General features: G+C 47.7%; 1 protein-coding gene across 7 annotated transcripts in view; it reads left to right on the forward strand.

Moving 5' to 3' along the window:
* Positions 1 to 16,398, forward strand: part of RALB (RAS like proto-oncogene B) — a 74,997-nt gene that overhangs the window by 19,681 nt on the left and 38,918 nt on the right. Inside the window, exon 1 of one of the 7 annotated variants that reach the window (XM_019974030.2) lies at positions 7,173 to 7,328. The exons of 4 other annotated variants lie outside the window; for them this stretch is intronic. The gene's annotated coding sequence lies outside the window, so the exon portion shown is untranslated. Of the gene's footprint in view, positions 1 to 7,172; positions 7,329 to 7,466; positions 7,490 to 7,979; positions 8,001 to 16,398 lie in introns of those variants that run through there. 2 more of the 7 variants (XM_019974037.2, XM_070769058.1) reach the window with 2 other exon arrangements.

Raw genomic sequence — 16,398 nt, forward strand, 5'->3', positions numbered from 1 at the left:
TGCTGATAATAGTCAGCTTTCTTTCAAAAGCAAGAGTCTCCCGGCTCAGGGGTCCCTTATCCCCTGCCAGTCACCCCACATCCCTCAGACCTCTGACCTGGTAGCCTTGTCCTGCTTTCTGGAACAGCTGCAGGGAAGAGATGGGGCTATCCATAAAAAAGAAAAACATGTTAAAAAAGTCTTGTTCCATGAAAAAGTCATGGCGGGGGAGGGGTGGGGGATTGGCATTTATGGGTGGGAGGGGCAGAGTGACAGTGGCTGCAAGAGCAGGTTGACTGTGGGGCCCCTCCCCAGCTGCTGGGGCAGGGGCTGAAGTGCAGTTCCGCCCCTCTCCCAGGAGCAGGCAGGTGGTAACGAAAAGGCCTGGGGTTCCCTGGATCACACTGCTGGGGCAGCGGTTGGGGGGTGGGAGTAGAGAGGAGGGGGGCCCCTCACCAGGATTGCTGTGATTGCACTAGGGCAAGAACAGAGCCAGTCAAGGCCAAGCACCAAGCCTGGCTCTTCCCTTTGGTCCTGTGGGCTCCTGAGGCCCAAGGTCCTCATCTATAAAGTGAGGAATAGCAGCCCCATAGGCCACAGCAAAGGGCATGAGAGAGCAAAGGACAGGCTCCGCAGCGCAGGCCCCTGGAAGGCATTGAGCTGCTAGGGAGGAAAGACTTTCCTTGGCCCTTCTAGGTTCTGGTTGGTCTAAGAGTTAACTAGACATGGGAGAGATTAGCAAGAGAAATGAAATTTAATTACATACATTCAGGGCCTCTCTAAGCACGTGGAGCCCCAGAACAAGTTAGTTGAGGGTTAGCCTTTCTAGAGGAGAAGGGGTAGGGTGGGGACTTCAGAGAGGAGGAAGGTATAGTTTCTAGGAAGATGAAACGAGCAAATGTTTGGTAAACAAATGTCTGCTGAGCTGTGCAGTGACATAGGGATGCAGAAGTCCTCTGTTCTGTGTTTTTCTATAGCGGTGGGTCATCCTGCAACAGGTCCTCCTCCATCTGAGTTGTTTTTTTTTTTTGGCCATGCTGAGTCTTCATTGTTGCAGGTGGGCTTTCTTTAGTTGTGGTGCCTTGAGGCTATTCTCAAGTTGCGGTGCACAGGCTGTGTGCACTGTGGTGGTTCACAGGCTCTAGGACACGTGGGGTTCAGTAGTTGCACCACGTAGTGGGCGCTCAGTAGTTGCGGCTCAGTAGTTGCGGTTCACGGGCTCTAGAGCACAGGCTTGGTAATTGTGGTGCACCGGGCTTAGTTGCCCAGTAGCATGTGGGATCTTCCTGGGCCAGGGATCGAACCACTGTCCCCTGCATTGCAAGGCAGATTCTTAACCCCTGAACCGCCAGGGAAGCCCTATCTAAGTTCTTTTAAGCAGTTAGGGGGAGGGTCAGAGTCTTTGGCCTTGACTGTTTTTAGCTCAAAATAATCTTCAAGCCAAAGAGACACATTTTGGTTTGGCAAAGTTTGCTCCCCTACACAGCTGACATCACTTATTTCCTCATCCCTCTTCCTAACTCAGGTTTTGGTGTCCTCGTGTCCTTGTCTGCATGCCTAGCTGCCCAGAGCTGGCTAGCTCCATGGGTCTCATGCAGATCAGGAGAATGTCTGGGCTGGGAGAGAGGCAGGGCATGTTCATCCTGTGAGAGGGGGCTGGCTTCCTGGGAGACCGTGGCGGATCGAGCTCAGCACAGGATGCAGGCACTTGGATCTCATTTTCTCCTCACCCTTGTGGGCCTAGCAGCACTCACTCTCCAGGGGTTTTTCTCTGGTTACCTGGAGGTCAGTACTGGATCTTGGCAGTGGTTTTCTGTGCAGTTTCAGAAGCACAGAGCACGTGTCCACAAAGTTGGAAGCGGAGAGCGTGAGCTGGCATGTGGTGGGGTTTAGTCATAATGATGAAGACATTACTTAATGACAAGACAAACTTGTCTTCATTTCTAGGGAGCTAGCTCATGGTAAGCTGTGATGGCAGAAAGATAAGTGCAACTGATTCAACTATTCAAAATAGCAAGGAATCAGTTTTTTCTAACATGTTTCCCATGTGGATTAATTTCTCCTGGAAGATGAAAACATCTCCCCTAGCTAATTCCCTGCAGAGCAATTCCTGGGACACCTGGTTAGTTCCTGCAACTGGGCTGGAGCTGTAGAGACCACATAGGAAAGTGGTAATGGGGAAAGAGAGGTTCTAGATAAAATACTTGGCAAAAGTGGTAGAGATCACACCTGAGAAGTCTTTTTCAATGACAGGAACTAAATTGAACGCGCAAGTCAAGATTTTGAATACATTTGGGAACAAGCAAGCGCCAGGGACTTTTGTTGGTAGCTGCCAGCAGAAGGCTACAAGGGCAAGAAGGCTTGGGACTACTCCCCAGGCTTTGGAAAAGGATCCCAAAAATGCATTACTGGCACCTTGAATGAGAACCCAGGAGCTTAAATCTTTTCCCAGGGAGGGTAAGTCACTCCATCCTTGTTGTGTAAACTAAAGATCTCTGGTCCTCCCTAAGACTAAGACTTCAGCTTTTGGTTTTAGACTATGCAAACCCCCAGGAAGGAGTGGGTACCCGCGGAGCAGTCTTTGGTCATTTATTCCTGCATGCAAATGAGCCCCTGAGACCTGTTCCTGAGAAGAGGATGAGGTAGCAGGAAGCGCAGGGCATTGAGAGCTGAGGAAACAGAGAGAGGAAAGATGATGTGAATGTTGGAGATGAACCCTTGTTTGGTTTTGCTTTTACAGTAGATTCTTCCTGTAACCTTCAGTAGGTGAGAATGGCTCCTCACCATCTACAGCTCAGCGGTTCCACTCTTTTTCTAGTGGAAGTGGTCACCAAGTATCCAGGGCCCACCAGGATGCTGTCAGACTCTTTCTAATACCATCTATTTATGTAACACGGCAGCTCATGGCAGAACATAAGCTCTGCTGGCTTATGTTCTAGGAAATAGGCCAGCTGCTCGATCCACAGCCTCCCTCCTTCTGCCTGGCTTTTGAGCACCCGTCTCCCTGGGGTCAACCTCTGGGGGTCCCAACTTCCAGCCTTGCCTCTGCTTTTTCTGGGAGTTGGCAGGAGGATCTTCTTTTTAGTCTTCAGTGCTTTTGCTCCCTTCCTCCTTCGGTCTCCCCAAGTTTCCTGAGGGCAGATTTCTCTTCCCACCTCTGGGCCCGTGGACCTCACTTTGTTTGGACCCCTGTAACAGCCTTCTAACCCCCATGCCCACATCTGCTCCTTATAGCCCATCCTCTACACAGCAGTGAGAGTGGTCTTTCCAGAATCTAAATCAAAGCATGTCACCCTCTGGCTTGAAACTCCTCAATGGCTTCGTGTCACAGTTGGAATAAATTCAGTCTCCGTATAACCTGGACGCCCCTGCCTCCCTCTGCCCTCTCGTGGTCTCACTTCCCTCCTGGCCCACGGCTTTCTCTCCACCCTCCCGTCTGTTATCAAAAGGACCACACTTTTTTCTGCCTTAGGAGTTTGTGTAGCTTATTATTCTCAAAACAGTTTCTCCTTCCCCTCACTCCCAACCTTTCCTGGGATTGATTCCTTTGCATCCTTCAGGTCCTAGCTAAAATGTCACCTCCTGAGAGGAACTTTTCTTGATCACTCACTCTAAATTAGAGTTATTTAATTATCTAACTTAGTTTATTATTTGGTTATCTAATTTAAATTAGAATTATCTGGGATTCTCCAGTCGCTTGTCTGTTCACTGGTTCTCTCATCTGAGTCATCCGCCAGTACACCCCTAGCTTGGTACACATCAAGGCCTGGCATCAGTCAGAGGAGGCTAAGCTTTGCAGCCAGCAAACACCCAGCAGCTCTCAGTGCCTTCAAGCCACAAAGGTTTATTTCTCAGCCATGCTAAATGTTCATTGCAGGCTGGGGTTGGGGGTCAGGGGGTGGGGCAGGGGCTGCTCTCATTGCAGGGGCCTGGGCTGATGGAGCAGCCACACTCCCAGACATTCCCAAGGCCATAGAGATGGGTCTCTCACTGAGAAATTCTCCAACCCAAAATGATCTGTGTGTCACTTTCACTTCCAAATCAGTGCGGGGAACTCGGGACATAGTGTCACTCAAGCACAGGGAGTTGGAAGGTCAAGGCTCCCCAGCACCTGGGAAGGAGAAGTGCAAATATACGTCAGACGGTGCTCAAGACTCACACAACACTCAACTGATGCTTTTGGGCGGGGGGTGTGGGGGTGGGAGAGCATCTAGAATGTTCTTTCTGTAGCTGAGAGTGACCTTTAGGGTCCTGCTGGGGATCTTGTATCCCTGCTGTTCAGGCCCCTGGCATGTGGGGAGTCAGGGTTCCCTCAGGAGAAGCTCAGCAGACAAGGGAATCCCCTGAGACCTGACAGGAACAGTCTCAGAGCTTCCAAGGCAGGTTACCTCTCAGAGCTCATCCCCGGTAGGATGTGTTCCCCGGCTGTGTCCTCTGTGAGACAGCTTTTCCTAAAGGGTCCTATAATAGCCTTGAGTGTACATCTTGGGGGAGAAGGCAATGGCAACCCACTCCAGTACTCTTGCCTGGCAAATCCCATGGACTGAGGAGCCTGGTAGGCTACAGTCCATGGGGTGGATAGGAGTTGGACACTACTGAGCGACTTCACTTTCATTTTTCACTTTCATGCATTGGAGAAGGAAATGGCAACCCACTCCAGTGTTCTTGCCTGGAGAATCCCAGGGACGGGGGAGACTGGTGGGCTGCAGTCTATGGGGTCGCACAGAGTCGGACACGACTGAAATGACTTAGTAGTAGTACGTCTTGGCCTTTGGTGGCCATCACGGTTGAAGCTAATGTTTGTTAAGCACTCATCAAGTCCCTGGCACTGTACTGAGAGCTGTACAAGTAATCACATTTATATCCTCACGTCTGCAGGGTCCAGAGGCTCACTTCCTAATTACGTCACTGCTAGTTCTGTGATAGAGCTTTTCTCTGAATCTATGCTTCCTGATTCTAAACCTGTGCACTTAGTCATTATTTTATAGGAAAAGTTTGCATCTGATTCCCCTTCTAGGTTATAAATACTAGACAGCTTCTGTTTTTAAAATTTTTTTATTTTAAAATTTATTTTATTGAAGGATAGTTGATTTACAACATTGTTTTAATTTCTACTGTACAGCAAACTGACTCATTTATGCAGGTGTATACATTTTTTTTCATATTCTTTTCCATTATGGTTTATCACACGATATTGACTATAGTTCCCTTGCTATACAGCAGGACCTTTGCTGTTTATCCATTCTGTATATAATTCTTTGCATCTGCTAACCCCAAACTCCCACTCCATCCCCTTGGCAACCACAAATCTGTTCTCTATGTCTGTTTCTGTTCAATTGTGTCACAAATTTAGATTCCACATGTAAAAGTGATATCATATGGCATTTGTCTTTGACTTACTTCACTTAGTATTATTATCTTTATCCTTTTTGTGAAGTCTCCTACCTTATCCCTCATAGCATCCAGCAGAATTTCTGTCATATAATGAGCAGGCAAAATAAGACTTTATGGAGAAGGAAATGGCAACCCACTCCAGTATTCTTGCCTGGAGAATTCCATGGACAGAGGAGCCTGGTGGGCTACAGTCCATGAGGGTCACAAAGAGTCGGACACGACTGAGCAACACACACACACACATATAAGACTAATGTGTATGAGAAGGACAAAACAGACTACTTAAGATAGTAGGGTAACACTAGGATAGTCTCATGACATTTTGTTGTTGTTAAGCCCCTTAAAGACTAAGTAAAAGCTTCTGTGCTTTTTGCTTCAGCTCTTGATAGACTGCCTGAATCTGTTTGTTGCTTATACATAGCAATTTAATCACAGCACAAAGCCTCTCATAATACACACAGCACCCTGATGTATAATTATCAGTAAGGAAAGAATTAATTATACCGATGCTAGCTACTGTGGATATAAAATTGAACAAGAGATAGTTTCCATCCCTAGAGATTATGGATCAGATCAGTTGCTCAGTCGTATCCGACTCTTTGCAACCCCATGAATCGCAGCACGCCAGGCCTCCCTGTCCATCACCAACTCCCGGACTTCACTCAGACTCACGTCCATCGAGTCAGTGATGCCATCCAGCCATCTCATCCTCTGTCTTCCCCTTCTCCTCCTGCCCCCAATCCCTCCCAGCATCAGAGTCTTTTCCAATGAGCCAACTCTTCACATGAGGTGGCCAAAGTACTGGAGTTTCAGCTTTAGCATCATTCCTTCCAAAGAAATCCCAGGGCTGATCTCCTTCAGAATGGACTAGTTGGATCTCCTTGCAGTTCAAGGGACTCTCAAGAGTCTTCTCCAACACCACAGTTCAAAAGCATCAATTCTTCGGCGCTCAGCCTTCTTCACAGTCCATACATGACCACAGGAAAAACCATAGCCTTGACTAGACGAACCTTTAAGCGGTCATTTAAACAAGTAATTGCTATAGGGTGTGTGATGGACAAGCCGTGAGGTTTTTGTGGGACCAGTGGGGCCAAAAATCCTACGGAGGCAAGTGGAGTGAGGGTAGGACTCAGCTCTAGGAATGGGCGGTTAGGAAAAGCAACCCAAACCCTATTTGGATGCAAAGAACAAGTTCCCCGGCTTTGGAGGACCTTAACGGGGACATACTGTGGGTGTAAAACCTATCGGCCCACTGAACTTGCTGCATCAAGGCTACGGCTGGGGTGAGAATTCCAGCCCCTGTACGTCACCTGGGCCAAGTTATTGCTGGCACCGACAGCCGTATTACTGCTAATGGGGTGTTATCAGCCTGGCGAGTCCCGGCGGCAGGCGGAGGTCCCGCCTCGGGATGCCCTGGTCCGCGCGTCCCGCGCCGCCGCATCGTGATTTACTTTGGTTTCTCTATATCAGGCCTGACCCTCCCTTATGCTTTCCAGGGCTCTGGCCTCGCCCTGACCTAAACCCACGGCGGGAACACCCTGGCCACCACACCCAGCGTCCCCAGACCGGCTGGGATTCCTTCACCTCAGCAGCGGTCACGTGCAGCGCGTCCGCCCTGTACAGGAAGAAGCGGAGGTGGGCGGGGCCAGGGTGTCGAGCCCGCCCTTCCCGCCCTAGGCTTGGAAGTTCCGCTTCAGATTGGCTACTACGCTCGCGAGGGGCGCGGCCTCCGGGGGGTCGGGCAGGAGCGGAAGGCAGGGCGCGCTCTGGAGGGGCGGGGTTGCCTAGGCGACGCCGGGCGCGCGCTCAGGGGTGGGGAAGCCGGCAGGCTGCTCAATGACAAATCGGCGGGGCCCGGCTGGGGTCCGGCCCCCAGAGGAGGCGAAGAAGCGGGCGGAGCCGGTTTAAGGGCAGGGGCGGGTGCGGACGGCCAGGCGGCGCGGGACGGGTCCCAGGTAAGGGTGTCCGCGCTCCAGGGGTCCCCCCTCAGGCTAAGTGGGGCGCGCGCGGGGAGCGGGTGCGCGTCCCGGGCCAGTGGCCTCTACTCCCAGTTCCGCGCAGGTCTGTGGCCCAAGGGCGACCTGGCGGTGGCGGCCCTACTCGGACGAGGATTGGGGTGAGTATCCTCCCAGACCCGCTTGGGGCCGAGGAAAAAGGGACGGCGCCCCGCCTTTCCCCCCTCCCCCCAACCCCCGAGCCTGCCACTTCTTCCCTTTTCCTGCAAGTGGCCTCTGCCTCCATTTCCTGCCCTTCGGGCCTCCTGCCAAGGATGGTCCACTTCCTCAGGCCCTTAGTCGCTGCTGTGGTCTGGGCGAGTCTGTGAATGTTGCAAAAACTTGTTAGTGCTTTAGGAACTTGGCCGTGGACTGACCCGGGGCCGCTCTTCGGAAGTCGTGTGGTCTCTTTGCGGACTTGGTTTGGTCCTGTGTTGCAGACGAGCTTGAGTTTGCCCCTACCCGTGGCTCGTTCCCGAGAGGGGCCGGCGTTGGGCGGCTTCTCGGGCGCACCTGAACCTGCCCGTGGTTCTCTTCTCGCCCCCGGTAGGTCTAGGAGGTCATCCGTGGTGGATTCAGACGGCTAGTGGCAGCAACAGCTGCACCCAGGCTCGTATCCGTGTTCTTTTTCAGGTAAATCTAGAAACGATGAACTTCGTTGCTTTCAGGTGATTCTTGTGGAGGGAAGCTCTCCTGTCTGGCGGACTCATTTAGAATTGCCAGTGAGGGAGACTTGGCTGATTGCTCTCATTGGAGTTATCTGTGACTTGGTCTCAACCTTCGTAGAACAGTGAACTTTCTACTTTGTCCTGGTCTCCTAACCTCATTTGGGGCGGGGGGGGGGGGGGGGGCGGGGAGGATTAGGTTTTGAGGATGGATAGTGGGTACTAATGATCGGAGGGGATAGGGTATCTTTTCACTGGGTGAATGACCCATGTTATAAGCACGACAGTAAGATTCTTGGATGTAAGAATTCAAACAATTTAAGGCAATGGTCCTTCAACCTGGAGCAGTATCATTGGAATATCAGATATGGGCTGAGCATGAAAGGTAGCATTGAAAATTGGGAAGAACAGGAGGGTCCAGATTCTGAAACTTGATTTGCTGTGTGATCTTGAGCAGGGCTTTGCCCTTCTCTGAGCTGCAGAGTCCACAGCTGTGAAAAGGTGATAATAGCTGACCTACTTGTTAGTATTAAACAAAGTAAGGAATGTTTGAGGTGCTGTTTGTGGTAGTGGGGATAGATGGTTGTTGGGGTGGGAAAAAGGCCACGGACACACATCTCTTCTGTGTGGTTTCAGCTGGGACAGCTAGTCTGTCTTCTGACCCCATCTGGGTCTTTCCTTCCTTTCTATTCATGTTATTTTCCCCTGGAAACAGTGGGTATTCTGATCTGAGATATGAGCAAGATTTCCCAACTATGCCAAAGGAGTAGAACCTTTCCCAAGATTTAGTGTGAAAAAGAGTGGAGGGATAAGTTAATTAGACACTTTATTGTGTGTGTGTGTGGTGGGAGATATAGGACTGGACATCTAAAGATAGGAAAAGAGAATTAGAGCTGTAAATTTGGTTTCAGTGAGTCTTGGTAGAAGGTGGAAGAAGTGTAAAAGTTCTGATTTCTTGCCTTAATTCAAGGTTCTTGCCTTGGCCCAAGATTAGCTTGAGATGCTGGAAATTTTTAAATCACCCAGTTGAGACAATTCTTTGTGCTACATCACCCCATCCCACAATACTTCTTTGCATTCAGTTACTTAATTCTTATCCACTTAGTGGATTTGTGGATGTTAGAAACATAATTGGAGCTGTTTTCTGAAAGCTAAATGTGGAGACAGTGTAACAACCTAGAAGGACAGTACTAAGTAGCCCCGGGAGCTGTAACTTGTCTCAGGGTGATAGCAAGAGGCCCACTTTTCACTGGCTCCAATTACAGATCGCCCTTGGTTTAGGGTGAGGTATGTCCTGGTAAACGCATCATAGGTTACAAATATCATAAGTCAAAGATACATTTAATACACTTCTGAACCTCATCGCTTATTCTGGTCCACCTTAGACCTGCTCAGAGCACTCCTCAGCCTCCATTTGGAAAAAAATAACCTAACACAAAGCCTGTCTTGTAGTGTTGAATATCTGATGTAACCTATTGAATTCTGTATTCAGAGTGGAAGGCAGACTGGCTTTGTGGGTTTGGAGGGTATGGACTGTTCTGTATCAGTTGTTCACCCTCATGATCCTATGTTGAATGGGGCTGTGGCCCATCATCACAGGAGAGGGTCTTTTTTTTTAATTGCAGTATAGATGGTTTACAATGTTGTGTTGGTTTCAGGTGTACAGCACAGTGATACATATATATATACACATACATAAAAAATATATACACATATATACATGCATATATGGAGAAGGGAATGGCTACCCACTCCAGTATTCTTGCCTAAGAATTCTATGGACAGAGGAGCCTAGTAGGCTACAGACTATGGGATTGCAAGAGTTGGACACAACTGAGCGACTAACACACACATATACTTACATATATATATTCATCTTCAGATTTTTCCCATTAAAAGTTACTGCAAGATATTGGATATATAAGTACCCTATGCTATACAGTAGGAGCTTGTTGTTTATCTGCTTTATATGTAGTCGCGTATATATGTTAATCCCAACCTCCTAATTTGTCTCCCCTTCCCCTCCTTCCCCTACCTCACCCTCCCTTATGAACCATAAGTTTGTTTTCTATGTCTGTGGGTCTGTTTTGAATATAAGTTCATTTGTATTATTCTTTAAGATCCCCCCATAACTGATATCATGTGGTATTTGTCTTTTTCTGTCTGTCTTACTTCACTTAGTATGATAATCTCTAGGTTTGTCCATGTTGCTGCAAATGAGGTTATTTCATTCTTTTTATGGCAGAGTAGTATTCCCCTGTATATATGTGCCACATCTGCTGTATCCATTCATTTTCCCATGGACATATAGCTTGTTTCCGTGCCTTGGCTATTGTTAATAGTGCTGCTGTGAACATAGGAGTGCCTGTATCTTTTTGAATTAGTTTTCTCTGGATATATGTCCAGGAGTGGGATTGCTGGATCATATGGTAGTTCTATTTTTAGCTTTTTAAGGAACCTCCATACAGTTTTCCATAGTGACTGCACCAATATATGTATAATCCCACCAACAGTGTAAGAGGGTTCCCTTTTCTCCACACCCTCTCTGGCATTTTATTATTTGTAGACTTTTAAATGATGGCCATTCTGACTGGTGTGAGATGATTGTAGCTTTGATTTGCATTTCTATAATAATTAGCAATGTTGAGCATCTTTTCATGTGCTGGTTGGCCATCTGTATATCTTTTGGGGAGATATGTCTATATAGGTTGTCTGCACACAAGAGAGTATCTTACTGTATATTGCTAGCCCAGAAAAAGATCAAAATTCAAAATTTGAAGTATGGTTTCTACTGAATATATATTGCTTTTATACTATCATAAAGTTGAGAAATTGTAGGTTACCTCCTAAGTTGGGGGCTGCCTGTACCTCTCAACAAACAGCCCATTGGATGTTTTTCTGAAGTGAATGCAAGTTGCTGAGGAGTCTGAATGAAGGAGAACTGAGCAAGTACCAGAGAAAATGAAGCTATTCTCACCATACCGGGAAGCCTGGGGGGAGGTGAGGAGGAGGAAGGAAACTGGTATTCATTGAGCATTAGATGTCTGCTCACACAGACCCCCTGATCTGACTAATGGCAGCTGAGTATCTGGTCTTGGACACTTGACCATGAGCTGTCTCCTTTTGCTCCTCATTTTTTGGTTCCTGTGAATACAAATATGGGTGAGTATGTACATATTCTTGGATGGTCCAAAAAGTAGAGGGGCAAAGAAGGCAAGAGGACGTGGGAGCTTTTGGGTGGGTGAGAGTAGGAAGAATGGAAGAGAATGTGAATGCTGCTTGTCAAAGAGGGTAGGTGCTTGTGGTTACCATAGCAACCACAGAATGCAAGCCCGGTCTCAATTTCATGTTTATATTACCCTTAAAAAAAAAAAAAAAGCAAGTGCTTGTCGTTTTCCTGGGTGTTCTCTGTTACTGCTATAGACAAATCTTTGAGTTTTTGCCATTAGAAAAATTGAAACCTAAATGCAGAAACAGGTGTTATTAATTGATAATTGTTAGGGACTTCCTTGGTGGTCCAGTGGTTAAGACTTATCCTTCCAATGCAGCTCCCCTGGTTGGGGAGCTAAGGTCTCATATGCTGCGTGGTCAAAAAGCCAAAACATAAAGTAGAAGCAATCTTGTAATAAATTCAATAAAGACTTTAAAATGGTCCACATTAAAAAAAAAAACAAACTTAAAAAAATAGGTAATTGCTAGTACGTTGTTGTTCTTTGTTGCTTTTGTCAGTGCCTTGTGGGCAATTTTAATATAGTATGTTTTAGGCCCACTGATTGGGAATTGATATACAGAATATTAAGTTCGATCTGATCCAAATTAAAATATTGATACTCCAAGCTATGTAATTTTGCTTGGTATATGAGTTGAAGGAAATAGAGTAGTTTGGCCTTGTGTGACTGCCTACCTCTAAAGTTTATCTTTTGAATGAATTTTCTAGTGCTGTGTAATAAATTGCCCCAAATTTAGCAGCTTGAAACAACAGACATTCATAATCATACAGTTTCTGGAATCTGGGAACAGCCTGGCTGGGTGCTTTTGTTCAGAGTCTCTGCCGAGGTTGTGGTCACTGCCCTAGGGTGGGGCACTCACATGGCTGTTGGGTGGAGGCCTCAGTCCTTACCAAGTGGCCGCCCTACAGGACTCTTCACAACTTGGGAGCTCGCTCTCTTTCTCCTGAGAGCAGGTGATCTGAGAGGGAAAGGGAGGATGATCAGGCTGGAAAATGTGGTAACCTGGTACCTAATCTGGAAGTATACCATCGCTTCTGCCAGCACACAGACCAGCCCGGTGCATTGTGGGAGTGGACTGCCCTTTGGAAGCTTAAGGACCATTAGCATTCTTGGACACTAGCTTCAATGGTTTCTTTTTGAAGGTTTTGTTTCATGTGCTTCCTGAAGTCTGTACCACAGGAGATTAAAATGCAGCTGGATTACTATTCTAGAACTTTTAATGTTATACTTGAAACTTTATGTTCTTTCTTCTTGTCCTTCATAATCAGATGCTAGGATTAATTAGCCAAATATTCAGTAGCTTTGGAAATTAGAAATTAAAATCTTGCTAGTTCCTAAACCAAATGGAACATCTGAAGTTCTTTTTTTTTTTAACCCTAAAACAAATTGGTTAAAAATGATTGCCAAAATGATGATCTTGATGAACAGCATAAAATTAGTCATTAATCATCTGTGTATTTTTTAAACATAAAACTCACTGGCAAAGTAGCTGAAAAAGTCTCAGAGAACCTGGGTGATTGGGTACAAGGCTGTTTATTAAACACTTCTTCCTACCCTTACATATGTGTGAAACTTTCCACAATAAAAAGTTTTGTTTTTTTTTTAAAGGGGGCAGGGAAGAGGCATAATCACAAGAAAAAGTGCTTATAGAGCCCTGACACTAAGACCAGTAAATAAACTATGGCATTCCAGGGTAAAAAAAAAAAAGCCACTCTTCCAATTACCTTAAATCTTTGGACAGTATTTGCCTAGCAATTCTTCATTTCTCTCTGAAACACTGTGGTTGCTCTGCTCAATTGTGTTCAGCTCATTGTTACCCCAGGGACTGTAGCCAGCTAGGTTCTTCTGTCCATGGAATTTTCCAGGCAAGAATACTGGAGCAGGTTGCCATTTCCTCCTCTGGGGAATTTTTCCCTACCCAGGGATTGAACTCGTGTCTCCTTCGATTCCTGCATTCACAGGTGGATTCTTTACCTACTGAGCCATTTGGAAAGCCTAACACATTTTAATTATCAACCTGGAGAGAAGGGCCTCATTCTTTTAGTTTCTCAGTGAAATCTTTCTGGAGTGTCTGTCTGTGGAGACAAGGATTTAGGGACCCCGAGCCAGAAGCCTGAGTCAATGATCTGCATATTTTTCCTGTCTTTAAAAATTCTATGATTCTAATGCTTTGATGTGACAAATATCCTTTAACTCAAGCATATTTATAACAAGAAGCTTCATAAATCATGTTAAACTGTAATTTCAGAAAATGAAGTCCTCTGAGAATTGCTTTTGTTCATTCCAACCTAGTTCAAGGCTGTTAAGAGTCACCAGGAGGCAGACTGGAGAAGTCAGCACAATTTGCCTTTCCTTTCTTCCTGTTTTTGGCCCCTTTCCCATCCGCTGCCCTAATTTATGAGCTAGTATCTTCATCTCCTCTTATCCTGCCTCTCCCATCATCCCCCTCCTTCCTCCCACCCCCTTCCGCTAGTAAAAACAGGAAAAGGTCTGTGGCCAGTCATTCACTGTGCATGAGTTGATCCCATCGTAGGGATGGATGGATTTCAGCCAGAGGGGTACCTCTGCTCACCCTCGCATATTAAGCCTTTTAAAAATCTCAAGTTATATATATTCGTTCATTAACTGTGCCATTTTTTAACTCCTAAAAGGGTTCTACACCCAATTCCAATGTGGGTTGTGTGTGGGGTCACATCACTGAGGAATTCTCTGACCCCAGCAGGGTGTCCTGCAGATCAACTCACCCGTGACACTCGCTACCCAGAGGCAGCATCAGACACCACAAGTCAAGGACTCAGTCCCACAGGACTGGCCACATTTCATAGTCACAGGTCCAGGCTGTGTATCTGCCCAACCGCCTACAACTTGGAGGTACCCACAACACCCTGACTGGATTTCACATGCCAGTCACAAGCCCAGTCATCATCTGTATGCCTGACCCACTGGCTTTCGACTACAGGGTCTCAAAACCCTCTGCTTGGGTTTGGTTAATTTGCTGAAGTGGCCCACAGAACTCAGCAGACCCGTTTAATCACTAAATTACCACTTTATCACAGAGGATGTTAGCAAGTATGAATCAGTAGCCAAGTGAAGAGGTTCACAGGACAGGGTCCTCGTGGAGTTTGGAGGCTCCCATGGTCACTTGCTCCGCTACCTGGAAATTCTCCTGACCTCACCTTTTGGGTTTTTATCAAGGTCCCGTTCCGTAAGCATGGCTCATCACATCATCAGCTGCTGGTGGTAGATTCAGCCTCCAATCCCCACCTCCCCAGAAATCAGGGGGTGGGGCTGAAGGTTCCAACCATCTTTGCAAGGTCAGTTCCCCTGGTGTCCTGAGGTGGAGCCCCAAAATCAGCTTGTAGGTGTGCCCCAGTTGTGGTCCTAAGGGACTTGTTGTGAACAATGAGGTGATCATTTCACCTTTATACCTCTGAGTTGGTTTCAGGAACTGAGGACAGGACCAGACATAACGACAGACGCTCCCCCTGCTCTCGTCACTCAGAAAATTCCAAGAGTCAGAGCGGTGAGCCAGAAACTGTGGACAAAGACCAGCTGCACATGAGCATGGGTTTCCCTGGTGGCTCGTTGGCAAAGAATCTGCCTGAAGTGCAGGAGACCCAGCTTTGATCCTGGGTCAGGGAGATCCCCTGGAGGAGGGAATGGCAACCCACTCCAGTATTTGTCCCTAGAAAAACTCTGCGCCTAGCGAGCTACAATCCATGGGGTCGAAAAGATATCCATGGATATCCATGGATACCACTGAGTGACTAACACTTTCACACATGAGCACTTTAATTAGGTTATCTGAATGACCAAATATATATCCTTTATGCTATGCTAAGTCACTTCAGTCGTGTCCGACTCTGTGTGACCCCATAGACAGTAGCCTACCAGGCTCCCCGGTCCCTGGGATTCTCCAGGCAAGAACTCTGGAGTGGGTTGCCATTTCCTTCTCCAATGCATGAAAGTGAAAAGTGAAAGTGAAGTCGCTCAGTCATGTCCGACTCTTAGCGACCCCATGGACTGCAGCCCACCAGGCTCCTCCGTCCATGGGATTTTCCAGGCAAGAGTACTGGAGTGGGGTGCCATTGCCTTCTCCGATATCCTTTATAACTCACATATAACCTCCTAAGTAGTTCTAAAGTCTGGTCACCTTTCCTGTGTCCACTGTCGTTCCCTCAGGCCAGGCCTTCTGGCCCCCCCCTGCCCCTCCTCATCAACTCTGGGCCCCTCTGCTTTTCTACGCTATAGCTACAAGGACCTCACAGGCAAGTCTAATCGTGTCACCCATTTGCTTGTGACACTTGGAAGGCTTTTCTGTGCGCTCGGCAGAAGGTCTAACATCTCTAAACTGCTGAGCCCCTGGTCCCGCTTTCCTCTCCAGCTTCATCTCATGCCGGGCTCCGCCTCTCCCTTTCTGCTCCAGGCAGCCCTGAGGGCCTTTCTTCAATTTCCTGACAGTACTGTGTGTCTTCTTGCTTCTGGTCCCCCTAAAAGCAGGATGAGAAGCAGAGAGTGTGTGAGAGGGATCCTGCAGGGCAGCACTTGGCAGACCCTGCAAACTGGAAGAAGGCACACAGGCCGGAAGGTGCCTCCCGGTCTTGGGGGCCTGGTGGGTGGAGAGTTTGGATTTCATTCACACTGAGCCATTAAAGGGCTGTGGACACACAGCAGGGACTGCATGAAGATGTTGCAGAGGGCTGAAGTGGCGATAAGAGGTCAACTGGGAGGTTGTGACTGGTCAGTAGTTGGTGGGCGGGCCGAGCTGTGGCAGAGGAGGTGGAGGAAGCAGGTGGCTTTGGGTGGAGTCAGTAGAACTGGTCATGAATTCAGTTGGGGAAGGAGCAAGGGGAATCAAAGGTGACTCATGTATTTGGCTTTAATGATGAGACCTGGATATGATTGGATATGGAGAATGGAGGAGGAGTAGGTTTTAACGTGGCAGGGAAGCAAGAGTTGTACTTTGAGAAAGTACTTTGAGAAAGTTTGAGATTCTTGTGAGACACCCTCCCTGAGAGAGGCAGCACAAGGCAGAGGGGAGTGAGTGAGTCTGGAGGTCAGGAGCGCACTCCGGCCCGTGTTCTGAGAGTTTGGGGCTGCCGATGAAGCTGCTGAGACAAATGGGATCCCCGAGGG

The sequence above is a fragment of the Bos indicus genome, chromosome 2 (genome assembly GCF_029378745.1).
Source record: "Bos indicus isolate NIAB-ARS_2022 breed Sahiwal x Tharparkar chromosome 2, NIAB-ARS_B.indTharparkar_mat_pri_1.0, whole genome shotgun sequence".
In the NCBI taxonomy this organism is placed as follows: Eukaryota; Metazoa; Chordata; class Mammalia; order Artiodactyla; family Bovidae; genus Bos; species Bos indicus.